Consider the following 21,415-nt stretch of genomic DNA (forward strand, 5'->3'; position numbering starts at 1 on the left):
GGTATATTCGTTACCATGTAACGGATGCGTACGATACGCAACAGCTGTGACCGGTGCACGAGAGAGGAGAACATTACGCTGCCGTAGCTAGCGCCGCCGCCTCGCCGGATGGAACGTGGCATGCCCGAGCAGAGAAACAGCCCGTCCTAAGCAAACAGTGTCTGGCGCGCCGGAGGCAGTAGCTAGTGTTGTCAGGCTACACCGAGGCGTCTGCCGGGAGTCAAAATGTTATTCCTGCCCGCTGCCACCGCGCTGCGACCGCAGTAGTAGCAGCAGCAGCAGCATTCCTCACGGCGACACACGACACGCACTCCGTATCGCGGAAGATCGCCAGCTCCTGTGGAGCTTTGAGGGCGACCCGCTAGCTCAGTCTACTCGCGTTCTCAACACGTCGACGACTTAAACCCTTGTCGCACACAGGTATCAGATGTCAAACTCCTCCTCCACATCTGCATCTACATCTACATAGAAACAATCCATTCCACTGTGCATGATCTACATTTACATCTACATATAAACAACCCATTCCACTGTGCAGGATCTACATCTACATAGAAACAACTCATTCCACTGTGCAGGATCTACATCTACATATGAACAACCCATTCCACTGCATAGGATCTACATCTACATCTACATAGAAACAACCCATTCCACTGCACAGGATCTACATCTACATGTACATAGAGACAACCCATTCCACTGTGCAGGATCTACATCTACATCTACATAGAAACAACCCATTCCACTGTGCGGGACATTGTACAACAGCGATCAATAAGTAACGGAACACATTTTTGTCTCTGCCACTTTCTGTTGTCGGACATCGTCGAATATTCGCGCTTCACCCACTATAGTTTCATGAAGTTCCGATAGTTGCGGCACTATACGTAGCATCCAAAATGCCATCTGCAACGCACCTGCGTTCCAAGTAGAGAGCTGTCATTGAGTTTCTTTTGGTGAAAACCAGAGCATCGCAGATATTCATAGGCGCTTGCAGAATTTGTACGGGGACCCGGAAATAAATAAAACCAAGGTGAGTCATTTGATGTGGCGTCTGTCATAATCGCAACAAGGCCGCGCAAACCTATCCGATCCCCCCCGCGTGGGGCCAGCCGCACACAGCTGCGACTCCTGCAATGTTGGAACGTGCGGACACTCTCATTCGATGTCATCGACGGATAACAATCAAATACTGCGCTGCTCAACTGGCTGTCTCTGTTGGTAGTGTTGACACAGTCGTCCACCAGTTGGGGTAGTCATAGGTGTGTGCCCGGAGGGATCCTCGCCGACAGACGGAACGCCATGAAGAATTACAAAGTACCATATGTGCGGATTTACTTGCGCGTCGATCCTGATCATGACAGTTTTCTGTCGAACACTGTCACAGGCGATGGGACATCGGTTCATCACTTCGAACCTGAAACAAAACGGCAATCCAAGGAGCTGCGCCACACCACCTCTCCTCCGAAGACAAAGTTCACAACCGCCTCCTCAGCCGGTTACCTCATGGCGACAGTCTTCTGTAACTATGAAGAGGTTATTCTATTTGATGTTCTCTCTCACGATGCAACGATTAACTCTCTCGTGTGTTGAGCTATTCTAAGGAAAGTGAAGCAACAGCTTTACCGTGTTCGTCGCCACAAAAATGCAAACGAACTTCCCCTTCACCAGCGATAGGTCTCCCGAAACAACCTTGCTGCCAGCCGCACGTTGCCATTTGCCTTTCCGTAAGTACACGCCGTGTGGGGAAGCTGTCGATTCGAATCCGGAACCACTGTGCACAACGCTGTATCACATCCACTACAAGGTGAGTCGACAAGAGAAGTGAATCGGACACAACATTACCAGTTACTATGGCAGCAGAGAGCCCTAGGACATGACGTATATGGAACAGTACCACTCTCTACTGTGAAACCATGCCTACTGTAACTATGGCTGCATGGTACAGTTATTGGATTGAAATCTCTGCAACAAAGTATGATATACACACATCAAAAAATGTTAGAAGGAAGGTCAGCGTTGGCCGTAATTTTGATGATTTATTAACAGCAAAATCGATTTTCGATTACATAATGATCATCTTCAGTGCTTTAGCATACAAATTAAAGCTCGTAGCCACTGGTGTCTAGTTATTAGCAGTAACAGAAGCTTCTAAATCACAATTTTATTTATCATATGGTCGTTGTGCACACAGCACTCTATGGAGTCGCCAATCAATATCAAAAAGAGTTTTTGCATCACCCGGGTTCCCAGAACTCCCGAAGACAGACCTTAACTGTGGATATTGTATCACACAGTCCGTTTGACTGTTCAGAGATGTCACTAAACCCGCCCAAAGATGGAAACAACCATGCATGAGCGGCGCCTATTAGACGGAGGGGGTCCGACAGCCGATCAGTTCCAGTCATTCCACCAGGAAGGAGGTACGCGGCTCGTGTTGTCTGTAGTTCGACCATGCCTAGACGGTCAATACCGCGGCTCGATCTCGTCCGTATTGCTACTTTGTGCCAGGAAGGGCTCTCAACAAGGAAAGTGTCCAGGGGTTTTGGAGTGAACCAAAGCGATGTTGTTCGGACATGGAGGAGATACTGAGGGACAGGAACTGTCGATGACATGCCTCGCTCAGGCCGCCCAAGGGCTACTACTGCAGTGGATGACCGCTACTTACGCATTATGGTTCGGAGGAACCCTGACAGCAATGCCATCATGGTGAACAACGCTTTTCGTGCAGCCACAGGACGTCGTGTTACTACCCGAACTGTGCGCACCATGCTGCATGGTGCGTAACTTCTCTCCCGACGTCCATGGCGAGCTCCATCTTTGCAACCACAACACCATGCAGGCGTGGTACAGAAGGACTCAACAACATGCCGAATGGACCGCTGAGGTTTGGCATCACGTTTTCGTCACCGATGAGTGTCGCATATGCCTTCAACCGGACAATCGCCGCAGACGTATTTGGAGACAACCCGGTCAGGCTGAACGCCTTAGACACACTGTCCAGCGAGTACAGCACGGTGGAGCTTTCCTGCGTTTTGGGGTGACATTATGTGAGGCCGACGTACGCCGCTGGTGGTCGTAGAAGGCGCCGTAACGGCTGTACGATACGTGAATGCCATCCTCCGACCGATAGTGCAACCATATCGGCAGCGTATTGGCGAGGCATTCGTCTTCATGGACTTCAATTCGCGCCTCCACAGTGCACATCTTCGGAAATTCCTGCAGGATAACGACATCGCTCGGCTAGAGTGGCCAGCATGTTCTTCAGACATCAAAAGTATCGAAAATGCCTCGGATAGATTGAAAAGGGCTGTGTATGTAGAGCGTGACCCACCAAGGGGGTGAAGGATCTACGCCGAATCGCAGTTGAGGAGTGAGACAATCTGGATCAACAGTGCCTTGATGAACTTGTGGATAGTATGCCACGACGAATACAGGCATGCATCAATGTAAGAGGACGTGCTACTGGGTATTAGAGGTACCGGTGTGTACAGCAATCTGGACCACTACCTCTGAAGGTCTCACTGCAATGTGTGGTTTTCATGAGCAATAAAAAGGGCGGAAATTGTGTTTATGTTCATCTCTATTCTAATTTTCTCTACAGATTCCGAAACTCTCGGAACTGAGGTGATGCAAAACTTTTTTTAATAAATCTTAAGCATAAATTAATTTTCCTGTCCATGATCCTTTGGTAAAGTGTGTTCTTAGAGCGAGAGGGAGGCGGTTCCACTCATTTTTCGCGGTTATTCGGAAGGAGGGCGTGGCCCAAGGACGCCGCTTCCGTCCCCCGAAGCGCTGCAGAACTCGATGGCGAGGTGACCGTGGAGCCGCGTTCGGTAACGCGGCCAAATTAAAACCCGTTATCTGACAATAAGTTAGCGCGGAGCGCGCGCTTTCAGCGGCACAATTAGTTTGCGCAGAATTAATCTTCTGCGTGATTGTGTTAATGTCCCGAAACTAAATGAAATTAAACCACAAATTAACGCTGATTGCGACCGCAGCGCCACATTTGTCTTGGCCGCGCAGGTAGTCTGTAGCACAAGCGGCAGTCGCAGCTGCGCGTATTTCAGCTCCGCCGGTCCGGACAACGCGCCGACACGTTTAATGCGCGCGCACGCACACACTCGCACACACACACACACACACACACACACACACACACACACACACACACACTGGCTGCGTGCGTGACCGACCCATTCTCACCTCCACAACAACAGGGCTACTAACGCAGCGTCACATAACCATTTTTATCCTGAGGTGTTTAGGGGCATTCCGATGTGTGTTAGTATTGATACTCTTGTTGACAAATAACTCAACCAGGCACCATTAGCTTCAACATGTTTTATGTTAATGCCATAACCGGTTCCGACCCACCATCCCCATCTTCAGATGGGGAACATTTCCAGTTACCATACAATGAAGGCTTTCACGACCGGATGGTACTGTTGTTGATAATTCTTCCGGGTTATATGGCCGTGGTCCATGGAATTCTTCTATTGCTAACGTTTCGTCCAACGTAGTATTGGACGAAACGTTAGGAATAGAAGAATTCCATGGACCACGGCCATATAACCCGGAAGAATTATCAACAACAGTACCATCCGGTCGGCAGGACTCAGCAGGACCAGCCATACCTCTGAGGATGTCCAGCGTAGTATTGGACGAAACGTTACTAATAGAAGAATTCCATGGACCACGGCCATATAACCCGGAAGAATTATCAACAACATTTCCAGTTACATTGATGTTTTGATTAGCAGCAAACTGTCTACCCCTGCGCCGCGCAAGAATATGTGAATATTTAGTGCCACTTAATGTGTCGTATTATTAATAAAAACATGCCAATATACTTGCGTTTATTTAGATGTATGGTTAAACAGTTTTATACACTTACATGGGCTCCAGGGGCTGGGGATAAGCTCCGCTGCTTTCCTAATGTTTATCCGAGGTGATGTCTACGCTGTTTCACTGCAAGCAGCGTACATATCCCCACACGTATTATAAAAATAGATGTATGTATGTATGAGTGTGTGTGTGTGTGTGTGTGTGTGTGTGTGTGTGTGTGTGAGTGTGTGTCTGTGTGGGGGTGGGGGTAAGAACCACCTCTCATAGCTCAGCAGATGTGGAGTCACAAACGACAAGTCGCGTGAAAAATGGCCGCATCATGCATGACCTTTAAATACATCTAATCTTTACTACTAAGACACTCCTATAGTCGAATCAGCTTCAATAAATCCATGAAACCTGGCAGCGACTTTGACAGCTTTCAACTGCGAAGCGCTAACAGCTGCAAAATGGTTCAAATGACTCTGAGCACTATGGGACTTAACTTCTAGGGCCATCAGTCCCCTAGAACTTAGAACTACTTAAACCTAACTAACCTAAGGACATCACACACATCCGTGCGCGAGGCAGGATTCGAACCTGCGACCGTAGCAGCAGCGCGGTTCTGGACTGAAGCGCCTAGAACCGCTCGGCCACCGCGGCCGGCGCAAACAGCTACAGGCGAAAACAATACCTGTCTGTAGAGCTATGAAGAGGCGATGCGTTAGAGTTGTTTACCAAATCGCGCTGTGGACACGCGAAGAAGTTGCACTCAGCGTTTTTCGATACTACACTACAAACACAGTTCATTTTCTGTTTTCGTTTCTAATAGAAAACTGGCAAAATTAGTACCTGGCGATGCGACGTGTGTGAGCTTGTTGTAAATAAATCACTGTTACCCACTTCATAAAACTCTTAATGTCAGAGCGTCATATGCTTGCTTTAGAGCTTTTTTTTTTTTGTCTACAGTGCAAAGAGTATTCATCAGGCAAAGCTATCAAGATATAATTCATTTCGTATTCAGAAAGATGTAAACTAAGAAAAGGTGTGTGTAAGGGGGGGAATTGGAAGCTTCCCATCACGTAAGACGTCCACGGTGACGTTGGGCAGGATTGTGGCAAACTTTGGTGCAATGTGGCGTTATTAACTCACATTACAGCTCACAGAAGTGGTGTCTTTTTCGCGTGATTCGACGCCTCGCTTTTGCAGCGTGTCTGAGCCGGCGGGTGATGCCGCAAGGCGCCACACTTTTGCGCTATTAGTGAGGAACGATTTAGGTATCTTTGAGCCAGTTTCAGACTTCTGCGTCGCAGTGGCGGAAAGTGATGTGGCTTCAAAACTTGCCCGTTTAATTCGTTTGCCTAGTGTAGCATTAACATAAGAGATACAGAAAATCCAACCAAGAGCGATGAGTTTCGTCAACGGATCGCGTGGTGTGTGTGACGGCGTTACTCAAATGCTTATAAAACTGTAGTGGCAGGCGCTACAAGAGAGACAACAGCAGCGTCTGCGAAGAGCCTGATGGAGCTTTCGGCGTTTTCCTCTTAGATCATTTACATAAAGGGTGATTCAGCTGCCCCCAGCATTGGGTTTTCTGCAGCCCGCATCACCTTCAAATACCATCCACAAGGCTTTCATATTCTCTCGCTCACTACATGCAAACTGTTGACCCTGCAGAGAAAATAAAAATGTTTGATAGGAAATTTACTGTAGTTAATTTTAAACTGGTATACGTTTCGCTGGAGCCCACAGTTTTCGAGTTATTGACGAAAACCGCATTTGAAGGGCATTTTTGTAAGTTCTTGAATTTTTTTCGAAAATTACGACCGTTAGCGAAAACTTGTCCAAGTACAGAATTTAACTACATTAAACTTCCCACGGAAAGATCCTGTTCATTTTTCCTGCAGGACTAACATTTCGCACGAAGGGAGCAAGCGACATGAAATCATTGTCCTGCGTATTTGAAGGTGTTGCGGGTTGCATAAGTCACAGCAAAAAAACTGGCTCTGAGCACTATGGGACTTAACATCTGAGGTCATCAGTCCCCTAGAACTTAGAACTACTTAAACCTAACCAACCTAAGGACATCAGACACATCCATGGCCGAGGCAGGATTCGAACCTGCGGCCGTAGCCGTCGCGCGGTTCCGGACTGAAGCGCCTAGAACCGTTCGGCCACCGCGGTCGGCTCCCGACTATAACGTCTAGTCGATTCTGAGGGACTCTGCAGTACGACCTCATGCACCATAGCAATGTTTACTTCACTTTTGGCAGTCCTAGGTTGCCCCGCATTTCCGTTATAATTGTTTGCTAGTGATCAAATGGTTCAAATGGCTCTGAGCACTATGGGACTTAACATCTGTGGTCATCAGTCCCCTAGAACATAGAACTACTTAAACCTAACTAACCTAAGGACATCACATACATCCATGCCCGAGGCAGGATTCGAACCTGCGACCACAGCAGTCGCGCAGTTCCGGACTGAGCGCCTAGCACCGCTCGGCTACCGCGGCCGGCTGCTAGTGATCCAGTAGCTGCAGAGTTCTGGTAAATACGATAAATTGTTAAATGAGTTGGTGGCCGTCTGTCTGCAAATCGTTCTGCAAACTTTGGACGCTCTTATGTCGCCGACTGCTCAACTTCTATTAAGCCTCAAACCAGTCTTCTGAGCCTGACAGCTATGGACACTAACAACCTGGAACAGAAAACGAAACAAAAACAAGATTTTTCACGTAATTTTGACTCACTAGTATAATAATTGCAATCCCAAAGAAAGCAGATGTTGACAAATGTGAAAATTACCGAACTATCAGTTTAATAAGTCATGGCTGCAAAATACTAACGCGAATTCTTTACAGACGAATGGAAAAACTAGTAGAGGCCGACCTTGGGGAAGATCAGTTTGGATTCCGGAGAAACACTGGAACACGTGAGACAATACTGACCTTACGACTTATCTTAGAAGCTAGATTAAGGAAAGGCAAACCTACGTTTCTAACATTTGTAGATTTAGAGAAAGCTTTTGACAATGTTGATTGCAATACTCTCTTTCAAATTCTGAAGGTGGTAGGGGTAAAATGCAGGGAGCGAAAGGCTATTTACAATTTGTACAGAAACCAGATGGCAGTTATAAGAGTCGAGGGACATGAAAGGGAAGCAGTGGTTGGGAAGGGAGTGAGACACGGTTGTAGCCTCTTCCCGATGCTATTCAATCTGTATATTGAGCAAGCAGTAAAGGAAACAAAAGTTCGGAGTAGGTATTAAAATCCATGGAGAAGAAATAAAAACTTTGAGGTTCGCCGGTGACATTGTAATTCTGTCAGAGACAGCAAAGGACTTGGAAGATCAGTTGAATGGAATGGACAGGGTCTTGAAAGGAGGATATAAGATGAACATCAACAAAAGCAAAACGAGGATAATGGAATGTAATCGAATTAAATCGGGTGATGCTGAGGGAATTAGATTAGGAAATGAGACACTTAAAGTAGTAAATGAGTTTTCCTATTTTGGGAGCAAAGTAACTGATGATGGTCGAAGTAGAGAGGATATAAAATGTAGACTGGCAATGGCAAGGAAAGCGTTTCTGAATAAGAGAACTTTGTTAACATCGAGTATTGATTTAAGTGTCAGGAAGTCGTTTCTCAAAGTATTTGTATGGAGTGTAGCCATGTATGGAAGTGAGACATGGACGATAGATAGTTTAGACAAGAAGAGAATAGAGGCTTTCGAAATGTGGTGCTACAGATGAATGCTGAAGATTAGATGGGTAGATCACATAACTAATGAGGAGGTTTGAATAGAATTGGGAAAAAGAGGAGTTTGTGGCACAATTTGATTAGAATAAGGGATCGATTGGTGGGACATGTTCTGAGTCATCAAGAGATCACCAATTAAGTACTGGAGGGCAGCGTGGAGGGTAAGAGATGAATACACTAAGCAGATTCAGAAGGATGTAGGTTGCAGTAGGTACTGGGAGATGATGAAGCTTGCACAGGTTAGGGTAGCATGGAGAGCTGCATCAAACCAGTCTCAGGACTGAAGATCACAACAACAACAACATGTATTTTTGTAGCCAACGGCTTTGCTGGAGTGGTAACACCGGTTACCGTCAGATCGCCGAAGTTAAGCGCTGTCGAGCCGGGCTAGCACTTGGATGGGCGACCATTCAGTGTGCCGAGCGCTCTTGGTAAGCGAAGTGCACTGTGCCCTTGTGAGGCAAATTGAGGAGCTACTTGATTGAGAAGTAGCGGCTCTGGCCTCGTAAACTCCATATCCGCATCCAGTGACGCCTGTGGTGTGAGGATGAGTTGGCGGTCGGTCGGTCCCATTGAGCCTTCAAGGCCTGCTCGGGTGGGGTTTAGTTTATGTATTTTTGTAAATAGGTCGATATACTGTTCCTGCCGATCGACGCACGCAGGAACGTCGTCGTTTTGTAACGATCGCAGAGCAGTGTTCTGCATCCACAAATGCGAGGCGCAACGATACAGCCGCCATTAAAAGTTGGCGCCAGTTGGGCGTACCTGGTCTCAGGTGCGAAGTTATTATCTGCGTGAGGCGGGGAAAAAATGACGCCGAACAGTAGCGCTGCGTCGTATTGTGCAGCACAACGGGCCGGAAATTCCGCTCTCCCGCGGGAAGGGGTGATGGGAGTGCGGTGTGTGACGTCAGCCTCCCCCGTACAGCGGGCGTGCTCGCCGCGAAGACAAATTAACCCCCGTCCGATTGTACGGGCAGGCTTACCGAGGGGTGGCGGGCTCCCTAGACAGGTGAGCTACACAGTGGGGCGGGGGGGGGGGGGGGGGGGAGGTCCCAGAATACCTCTGGGAGAGCGCGAGCCTGCGACAAATTACCCTGTGAGCCTACAACGAGAAGAGCTGCTGCTGCGGGGAGAAACAAAAAAAAAGTCGAGCGGCCAGGCGTTTGGGTCTCTTTAACTAGGTGATTAATTACTCGGCCGTGAAATATCGCACGGCTGCCAACTGGCCCAGGAGTTGTGTTTGCGCATTAGCGCTCGTTTAGACGCCACTCCGCGACTAATTTGTTCGATCCCAGCATTGCATCGGAAAGTGGTACAACGCGAGTAGGAAGAGCGTCATGCATGGGCAGGTGGGGTAAAGGGCGAATTACTGTCAGCAGAGAGAATAATGATAACCTCACGCAGAGCGCTCCAGCAAAGCTGGTTTTCGTAGGCCAGTTTGTGGTAGTTTCACGACAAGTTCGTCTCGACTTCCTCTACAAGCGGTGTACTGTAAGCCATTTCTGTCTGCTAGTCCATAGGCTAATGTTCTGACAACGAGATGTTTCATCGTTGGGCTCTCCATTGATTTCAGGTATGTACCACATCGTCTTCTTGCTTCTGCAGGCAACACATCTTTAAATTTCCCATTTCATTTGTCATCTCTGTAGTTGGGATCATTCTAATGTATGTTTCCAACGTTGATTTGGGTACTAACTCCCTTTTTAGAACAGAAAATAGGCGAAATTGCCATTGCGATGATTTAATATCCCATTGCTGCCTATGAGTCTTTCTAATGCAGGTTCACACTGTGTGGAGAGGAAGGGAAAAAAAAACAAATACGGGAGTCGTTCAATAAGTAACGCCCCACATTTTTTTTTCTCAGAACATATTTATTGTTAAGAGCCAGAATTTGGTGACAATATACATCAACACGCCTTGTCCATGTCCTATTTTTCTACGTACTCTCCATCACGTTCTATGGCCGTAAGCCAACGTTGTGGAAGAGCATGTATTCCCTGCTGGTAAAAGTTCTTGGCCTGTAGGCGTAGCAATGTTTTTACTGTGTTCCTCGTAGAGAGTCTTTAAAGGACTCAAAGAGAAGGAAGTCCGAGGGTGCCAAGTCTGGTCTGTAGGATGCATGAGACAGTGATGTCCATCCCAATCTGGCGATGTCTTCCCGAGTTCTCAGATGTATGAGTGCCCGTGCATTATCATGTTGGAGCAAGATTTCTGCTGGATTATCGTTCGATCGAACACGTCGGAAACGGTTATTTATACAGAGTCTTCATGTAGGCCTCTGAATTGATGGTTGGCCCTCTTGGCATCATATCCACGAGATTGACGCCATCACAGTTCCAGAAGACTATCACCATGACTTTTCCGGCAGAGAGGGTTTTCTCGAATTTTTTTTTTTGTGGTGAATGATAATGATGCCACTCCACTGACTGCCTTTTTGTCTCCAGCGCTAGGTGGTGCACCCAGTTTTCGTCCCCTGTAACGATCCGCGACAGAAAGGCCTCTCCGCAGGCCTCAAATCGCTCCAACAACTCAGGTGAAATGGCCTTTCTTTGAATCTTGTGGTCCGCTGTGAGCATTCGTGGCACCCATCGTGAGCACCTCTTTGAATATCCGAGAGTCTCGATCGTTGCAGACGCACATCCAATGCTGGCCGGCAACTGTAGACCCACTTGTTGAGTTGCGATGCGCCGGTCGGCACGAATAATGGCATCCGCACGATTCATCATGTCTGGAGCAGTGGCTGTGGCAGGACGTCCCGAGCGTGGCTGATCATGGAGCTCTGTTTCAGCATTCCCTGAGGCTGTAAATTTCTTTACCCATCGAGCAACTGTACTATCATCTGCAGCATCGCCATACACTGCACACAAACGTTTATGGATGTTCAACGCGGTTTCTTTTTCTGCGCACAAGAATTCAATAACAGCACGCTGCTTGACACTGTACTACGGCTCTGCCATCTGCCAGAACGGTTCGAAACTTCACCGGCGCACAGAACAAGCGTCAAATGTGAAGCACCAACAAGGACGTTTGTCTATGTATTTTGATAGATCTTCAAAAAAATGTGGGCCAATACTTGTTGAACGACCCTCGTAGTCTGAAGTCTATTTGCATCAAAATTGTGTGGGTAGAAGAGGACGCTATCCCCTTCCGACCCGTCCTGTTCCACCTCGCAATACGTTTCAGGTTATGAACTTTTGTGCGGCGTAATGAGAGACGGGTTTAAACATATTACGTAATTAACGTTAGCGAACGGCGTGCCCTTTAAGATTACATGCCATTCAGGAGCGTGCAGTAAAAAATAAACGGCTCATCTCTCATAGAATTCCATCAAAAATTTAAAAAAAATACAACAGGAAACGTGGATGACAACAATTCACTTACAAATCACGCTCCAGAGCAAGTCCAAATGGCTCCCTCGCCTTTCCTTACGTACAGAGACATAGCAACATGTCACTACAGCAGGTTGCAGCTTACTCCAGGCTAGCAAACAGCACACTCCCAGCTGGCCGTAGTGGCCGAGCGGTTCTAGGCGCTACAGGCTGGAACCGCGCGACCGCTACGGTCGCAGGTTCGAATCCTGCTTCGGGCATGTATGTGTGTGATGTCTTTAGGTTAGTTAGATTTAAGTAGTTCTAAGTTCTAGAGGACTGATGACCTCAGAAGTTAAGTACCATAGTGCTCAGAGCCATCTGAACCATTTTTGAACGGGAAGTCAACAGAAAATGTCAAACAAGTGTGAAAGGCATAAAGTCAATTGTATTATTAACAGCAGCTTCCACAATTTGTTCAATCTGAGCACCGAATACGTCGATGAGATGCTATACAGCGCCATATCTGCACCTGGTGGCCAAAAGTGGAACTAATTTTCTTCTATCCGAGATCGGTTCCACATTAATGAACTAGCATAGTTATTAAGTTTCGCTGCCTTACAATAATTACAGCCCGCACTGCAACCGACTTTCCTGGGTGTCTACGATTTAAGAAAATTCACAAGAAAAAAAAATAATTTTGAAAGTCGTGACAGACAACTTTAACATGTTGCCATTACCATAATTTACGTCCGCCCCTGGTAGCTGAGTGGTCAGCGCGACGGAATGTCACACCTCACGGCCCCGGTGCGATTCCCGGCTGGGTCGGAGATTTTCTCCGCGCAGGGACTGGGTGTTGTGTTGTCCTTATCATCATCATTTCACCCCCACCGACACGCAAGTCCCTGAAGTGGCGTCAACTCGAAAGACTTGCACCAGGCGACCGGTCTACCCGACGGGAGGCCCTAGCTACGCGGCATTTCCGTTTCCATTACCATACTGCATGTGTTGATGGAAGGACTTAAGAGATGATCTAAGTAAATAAAATAAACTCATTTATGTGTGTATGTGTGTGTTTTAGGATCCTATATCTAAGTGACTGGATGAATTCCCCAGCACGAATCCAGCGTGGTAATCATCGCAACACTCCCCTCGGCAGCGCACCTAAGTCGTGAAGTTACCGATTTTCATGTATCTCTTTCTATCCCATAGCGGGCTGCAGTTAAGAATGCATATGCATCTCTGGAGAAATCCTCACGTGCAGAGAGGTCGGCCGCTTAGTTGAATACAAACGCGGGGCGAGGTGGACACGCGGAAAAAACGGGACCTGCCGCTGCATTGTTTATTCTGCAATCAGCCTCAATTTGCGCCCGGTCTGTTATTGGCAGCCCGTAAATGCGGCCATTACCGCCACTCGCTCGGGGAAAAAAACTACACGAGGAACACACGTGCGACCGCCGCCAGCGTTCTTCTATCGACTGTTCTACGCCCCAATTGGAGCAGCCGATCACGTACATTCCTGATAGGAATGTGTGCCATGTTCGGAGTCGGAGCTGGAACATTGTGCTTACTCGCTGAACTGTCCGCAGCTCTATACGGTCAGTGGCTACATACTTTCAGTGCCACTCTCCTCAAGGTACTGAAAAGCAACCTATAGACTGTGAGCAAACCTTTTTCGGCCAAATTACCCGTCCAGAATGGAGCGGATGTAATATGTGGCATTCCCAAGGATGATATAAGAGACAATTTGAACAGGCTTCTTCGATTTCTCCCAGATAATGCTGCTATTTACAGTCTTGTAAAGTCATCAGACGATCCAAACGAATTGTAAAATGATCTCAACAAGATATCTGTATGGTGTGAAAACTGACAGCTGTCATTAATTAATGAGAAGTTTGAGGTCATCCACATGAGTACTAAAAGGAACCCGCTAAATTTCTTTTACACGATAAATCAGACAAATTTTAAGGTTGTTAATTAAGCTAAATACTTAGGGAGTACAATGAAGAATAACTTAAGAATAAATTAAGAATTGTCACCTAAATAATGTTTTGGGAATAGCAAAACAAAGACTAGGATTTATTGGCAGAACACTTAGAAAGTGCAACACGTGTACTAAAGAGATTTCTTGCATCACGCCAGTCCTCCCTCTTCTGGAATACCGCTGTGCAGTGTGTGTTTGGTGCCAGATAGGACTGACGGAGGACAGCGAAAAAGTTCGAAGAAGAACAGCTCGTTTTGCATTATCGCGAAATGAGGAGAGAGTGCCATAGACATCGTGTATGAATTGCGGTGGCTACCATTAAAACAAAGGCGTTTTCGTTGCGGCAGAAACTTCTCGTGAAATTTCTATCACCAACTTTAACCTCCGACTGCGAAAATACACTACTGGCCATTAAAATTGCTACACCACGAAGATGTCGTGCTACAGACGCGGAATTTAACCGACAGGAAGAACATGCTGTGATGATTAGCTTTTCAGAGCATTCACACGAGGTTGGCGCCGGTGGCGACGCCAACAACGTGCTGACACGAGGAAAGTTTCCAACCGATTTCTCATACACAAGCAGCAGTTGACCGGCGTTGCCTGGTGAAACCTTGTTGTGATGCCTCTTGTAAGGAGGAGCAATGCGTTCCATCACATTTCCGACTTTTATAAAGGTCGGATTGTGGACTATCGCGATTGCGGTTTATAGTATCACGACATTGCTGCTCGCGTTAGTCGAGATCCAATGACTGTTGGCAGAATATGGAATCGGTGAGTTCAGGAGGGTAATACGGAACACCGTGCTGGATCTCAACGGCCTCGTATTACTAGCAGTCGAGATGACAGGCATCTTATGCGCATGGCTGTAACGGATCGTGCAGCCACGTTTCGATCCCTGAGTCAACAGATGGGGACGTCTGCAAGACAACAACCATCTGCACGAACAGTTCGACGACGTTTGCAGCAGCATGGACTATCAGCTCGGAGATCATGGCTGTGGTTACTCTTGACGCTGCATCACAGACAGGAGCGCCAGCGATGGTGTACTCAACGACGAACCTGGGTGCACGAATGGCAAAACGTCGTTTTTTCGGATGATTCCAGGTTCTGTTTACAGCATCACGACGGTCGCATCCGTGTTTGGCGACATCGCGGTGAACGCACATTGTAAGCGTGTATTCGTCATCGCCATACTGGTGTAACACCCGGCGTGATGGTATGGGGTGCCATTGGTTACACGTCTCGGTAACCTCTTGTTCGCATTGACGGCACTTTGAACAGTGGACGTTACATTTCAGATGTGTTACGACCCGTAGCTCTACTCTTCATTCGATCCCTGCGAAACCCTATATTTCAGGAGGATAGGGCACGAGCGCATGTTGCAGGTCCTGTACGGGCCTTTCTGGATACAGAAAATGTTCGACAGCTGCCGTGGCCAGTAGCACATTCTCCAGATCTCTCACCCATTGAAAACGTCTGGTCAATGGTAGCCGAGCAACTAGCTCGTCACAATACGCCAGTCACTACTCTTGATGAACTGTGGTATCGTGTTGAAGTTGCATGGGCAGCTGTACCTGTACACGCCATCCGAGCTCTGTTTGACTCAATGCCCAGGCGTATCAAGGCCGCTATTACGGCCAGAGATGCTTGTTCTGGGTTCTGATTTGTCAGGATCTTTGCACTCAAATTGCGTGAAAATGTAATCACATGCCAGTTCTAGTATAATATATTTGTCCGGTGAATACGCGTTTATGATCTGCATTTGTTCTTGGTGTAGCAATTTTAATGGTCAGTAGTGTATTTTACTGTGGTGAACCATATGGAGAATGCTAATCACAATCAAAGGAGAGAAATCAGAGCTTGCACAGAAAGATTTAGGTGCTCGGTATTACCGCGCGCCGTTTGAGGGTGGAACGGTAGAGATGAACCGTCTGCCAGACACTTAATTGTGGTTGCAGAGCAATCATGTAGATACAGATGTAAATGAAATTTGGGAGTGTTGATAGATGCTGACGTCTATCATAGTGACTGCACCACCCGCAGATGTCTCCAACCTGTGCCCGTGTGTAGTTGGCCGACCCGCTCACATGCACGAACCCCACTTTCCTACACGCACGCACACTCACGTACACACGTGTATCCGCTGCGCGTGGCGACTTAGTCTTACAGGCAGATCCGCTAATTGTCAATTAGCGGGCGACTGGACGCGCCGCTGCTGCCGCCGCTGCTGCAACGCGGAAGGAGCTGTGGGGGTGGGCGGGGGACGGCAGGGTGGGTGGGGGGAGGGGCTTAATTGAATTAGGCGGCCGGGCCGCGGGATTCCATTATAAGCGCCGCGCGCTGCAATTGATTAAATACTAACGGCTCCGGCGAATCAATTAGTGGGCGCAATTTTATCCCGTCTCGCGCCTGTCACAGCCACGCCGCCCGCCTACACACTGTGTCGAGGTGTCCAAAGGAGAAAAAAGTGCGAGAAAGAAAAAAAAGGCGAGGTAGGGTCTCGATTCGGTGTACATGCCACGGCCGCAAGCCTGCGGTCTCCGCGTGTGTTGGGCGTCTACTGGACTCGTTACGTAGTCTAGACCGTACAGGCTGAAGCAATGGCCAAGACCACTGAAGACCAACAGGGGAGGTCGCCGGAAGTCGTGGGCGACGGCGAAGATGGCTGTTGTACTTACCAGAGCGAAAATCCCGCAGTCTACAGGTCAACATTACAGCTGTGAAACTACCACAGTCTATAGTAGACTATCATGAGTAAATTACGGTAGGTTTCCTATCAGAATTCGTCAGTTGAGATTGTACCCGCGATACCTGTACGTTAGATGTGTTGCATACCTTTCGGGCGTTACCTCATTTCGATCGCTTTGTTTGCGTATGCGATCAGTATCTTACTACACTCCCCTAGTAACCGGATGCGGTGGACCATCTAGAAACTGAGGGAGGATATATAAAGAGCCGGGTAACCTACAGAACATTTTGTACTACGTAGTTATTCTGCTATCTGTCACTTAAAAACAAACAATATTTGTAGCAGAATTGATACTGTCAATGTTTAATTTAGGCTTTCAAAAATTGTCTCTGAGCACTATGGGACGTAACATCTGAGGTTATCAGTCCCCTAGAACTTAGAACTACTTAAACATAACTAACCGAAGGACATCACATACATCTACGCCCGAGGCAGGATTCGAACCTGCGACCGTAGCGGTCGCGCGGTTACAGTCTGTAGCGCCTAGAACCGCTCGGCCAACCCGGCCGGCAATTCAGGCTTTATTCGAAAGTAGTTGATTTGTAACGTGAAACAGAGGGATGTTGTAGCAAAAGTAAAAAACAATACAAATTTATGAGCCGGCCAGTCTGGCCCAGCCGTTCTAGGCGCTTCAGTCCGGAACCGCGCTGCTGCTACGGTCGCAAGTTCGAATCCTGCCTCGGGCATGGATGTGTGTGATGTCCTTAGGTTAGTTAGGTTTAAGTAGTTCTAAGTTCTAGGGGACTGATGACCTCAGATGTTAAGTCCCACAGTGCTCAGAGCCATTTGAACCATTTTTTACAAATTTATGATACAGCGCTCGAAAACACAATTTCCTGAAGAAAAAAGTAAAATTAGCAAAACAAACACATATCAAAATTCGCTTCCATACTTCCTCAAGCTTACATAAAACATGTTTCTGTCATTCATTTACAACTTTCACCCTTACGTATAAAAGACGAAACTCTTGTCTTTGATCGTGGTGAAGAATGTTCTATTTCGTACAAAATCTGTACGAGTAATGATACCATTTTTTTTATATTTGTGCATGTAAGCTGTACTTGCATCAAAAGTAATTGCTTTGGTTATATAAAAACACGGAATTTTAATGATCAACAAATTTTTATTACTTACAAAATGCAATATATATTTTGTAAGGATACAAAACACTCGATAGATTAACATTGAACGATGTTCTAATTATGTGCAAAACAAACAACAGACAAACAAAAGTTCCTCGTTACTCTTACACACATTCTTTTATGTGTCTTCCGCTGCCAATGCTACCAATAGCACCGGTAAACCTACCGTTAACTTCGTATGTATTGTATCAATCTTACTGAACTGTAGTTTTGGTAGAGCGTAACTCTAGTCAACACGAATCTTTACATAAAGTTCGACACTCCCACCGACTATTGAAACTTTTATGTGCTTTTTCTTAGTTTCCGACTGCCAGTTATTTGTCTGTTGTGTTCGTCCAATAAGATCGACATCCAACATAAAGATAGCAGAAAGCGATCGCGCTAACTCAAAGAAACGTACTTACTGCGTTTAGGTGGAAAGCGTGCACGCTTGCACTTACTAAAAGACGAGATTAAGGCCATGAAAAAAAAGGCGAGGACTATGGAAGATAATGTGGAGGATGCGCCAAGTCAGTAAAAACAATTTCGGATCAGTCTACATTGAGATTAGAATGGGAAAAACAATGGCAGTTCCAACCACAGGGCAATTAATACCAGTATCGCCTGGTGATGAGACTGATTATAAGCACGACACGTATATGCAGGAAATGCTTCAGAAATAAGGTGGACAACATGTCGTGCAATTATTAACAATGTTTATTAAAAGTATGTAAAGAAATTGATGGACAGAGGAGATGTAGGAACACGAGGAGTCAACTGGTATACAGGCCTGAAAGAAGAACGGTGCATGCACGGAAGCAAGCGGAGAGTGCTCGTAAACCACAGCTAGGCAGCTGGAGTCGGAAAGCAAAGACGATGACCATTCACCATAGAAACACAAACACTAGCAATTGATGACGCTCGCAACTAAAGTGCATTAATAGACCATCTGCGATCGTAGCCCTGAAACGAATCGCCTGATAAGTCAGTAAAAATTTGCACAATAGTGTATTTCTATGCACTTGTTTCTCATGTCGTCGAGTCATGGAACCACAAAATGTCTTCATACGGTAAAGGAGAAAACATTCATTTGTTATAAAAAGGCGAGATAACAGCAAAAAAAAAGAACACGATAATTATGAAAGATAATGTAGAAGGTGCGATAGTCAGTAAAAACAATTTCGAATAAATCTGCACTATGTGAACAAAAGTATCCGGACACCTGGCTGAAAATGATTTACAAGTTCTTGGCGCCCTCCATCGGTAATGCTGGAATTCAATAAGGCGTTGGTCCACTCTTAGCCTTGATGACAGCTTCCACTCTCGCAGGTATACGTTTTATCAGGTGCTGGAAGGTGCCTTGGGGAATGTCAGCGGATTCTTCACGGAGTGCTGCATTGGGGACAGGTATTGATATCGGTCGATTTTAATTCGGAAAAAGAATGGAATCCGGCTCTTGGGGTAATTAAACTGCAGAGACGTGGTCATGGTGTCACCGCCGCCGATCATACATCGATAAGCAAATCGAATGTCTGTACGCCTTCGGCACAGGCGGCGCATGTGTAAGCATATTTCCTTACCGCCGACCAGCATCTGTGACTCGCATGCGCAGTATCGCCGCGGTGGAGCATATAAGGCCGCGCTTGGCATCTTGTCGTCAGTCTTGTGACTCACTCTGAGGATGGCCGGACGATACGCGGCCGAAACATCAGCGGAGGCAATTTCATTTTCGCTGTTGCATGACTGAAATTTAATGGACTACTCATAAGCCCGGGAGAAGTTCAAAACGCACATAATTTCCGCCCTTTTTATTGCTCATGAAAACCACACATTGCATGTCGTACCACCATAGAGCGAGACCTTCAGAGGTGGTGGTCCAGACTGCTGTACACACCGGTACCTCTAACACCCAGTAGCACGTCCTCTTGCTTTGATGCATGCCTGTATGTGTCGTGGCATACTATCCATCAAGTTCATCAAAGCACTGTTGGTGCAGATTGTCCCACCCTCAACGGCGATTCGGCGTAGATCTCTCAGAGTGGTTGGTGGATCATGTCGTCCATGAACAGCCCTTTTCAATCCCAAGCTTGTTCGATAGTGTTCATGTCTGGAGAACATGCTGGCCACTCCAGTCAAGCGATGTCGTTATCCTGAAGGAAGCCATTCAGAAGATGAGCACGATGGGGGCGCGAACTGTCGTCCATGAAGAATAATGCCTCGTCAATATGCTACTGATATGGCTGCACTATCGGTCGGAGGATGGCTTTCACGTATCGTACAATCGTTACGGCGCTTGCCATGATCAACAGCGGCGTACGTCGGCCCCACATAATACCGCTCCAAGACAGCAGGGAACCTCCACCTTGCTGCTCTCGCTGGACAGTGTGTCTAAGGCGTTCAGCTTGACTGGGTTGCCTCCAAACACGTTTCCGACGATTGTCTGGTTGAAGGCATATGCAACACTCATCTAAGAAGAGAACGTGATGTCAGTCCTGAGCGGTCCATTCGGCATGTTGTTGGACCCATCTGTACCACGCTGCATGGTGTCGTGGTTGCAAAGATGGACCTCGCCATGGACTTTGGGGTTAAGTTCCGCATCATGCAGCGTATTGAGCCCAGTTTGAGTCGTAACATGACGTCCTGTGGCTGCACGAAAAGCTTTACTCAACATGTTGGCGTTGGTGTCAGGGTTCCTTCGAGCCATAATCCGTAGGTAGCAGTCATCCACTGCAGTAGTAGCCCTTGGGCGGCCTGAGCGAGGCATGTCATCAACAGTTCCTGTCTCTCTGTATCTCCTTCATGTCCGAACAACATCGCTTTGGTTCACTTCGAGACGCCCGGACACTTCCCTTGCCGAGAGCCCTTCCTGGCACAAAGTAACAATGCGGACGAGATCTAGTCTAGGTATGGTTGAACTACAGACAACACGAGCCGTGTACCCTGCTGGAATGACTGAAACTGATCGGCTCTCAGAGCCCTCCTCCGTCTAATAGGTGCTGCTCGTGCAAGGTTGTTTACCTTTTGGCTGGTTTAGTGACATCTCTGAACAATCATCAAAGGACTGTGCCTGCGATACAATAACCACAGTCAACGTCTACCTTCAGGTGTTGCTGAGAACCGCGGTGATGCAAAACTTATTTTGATGTGTGTATTATCGTTTTGAAATGATTTTGCTTGTACCCAGACACTACAGGGGGTATCAAGTTGGCGGAGGTAGGTCGTTATGGTTCATCCGATGCGCTAGAGGAGCATTTCGGAATTCCATCGAACAATTTTTTTTCTTTTCAGGGATTAGACCTTTTGGTTCATATTTTAGAAGGTTTAGAGCATCTTTTAAGTCAATAGCAAATGATTTTTTGTGCATTCTACAGAGGAGTTACCCCTTGAGGTGTCAGGCAATTACTTTTAAAGGTCTAGAGGGAGCTACAGACAGTAAAAAGTAGGGGCGGGCAGAATATGGAATACATCAGACAAATAATTGAGGTCTTGGGATCTAAACGTTACTGTGAGACGAAGAGGAATTCGTAGTGGACCGCATCAAACCGTACTGATGATTTAAAAAAAATCTGTAATAAACACTGCTGTTCGTCGCTAGTGTGCTGACGAAATCTGAGAGTTTCATCCAAACAGCAATGAGAATCTCAGACGATTCGTTCCCCTGGAC

Source organism: Schistocerca piceifrons, chromosome 9 (genome assembly GCF_021461385.2).
Source record: "Schistocerca piceifrons isolate TAMUIC-IGC-003096 chromosome 9, iqSchPice1.1, whole genome shotgun sequence".
Taxonomy (NCBI): Eukaryota; Metazoa; Arthropoda; class Insecta; order Orthoptera; family Acrididae; genus Schistocerca; species Schistocerca piceifrons.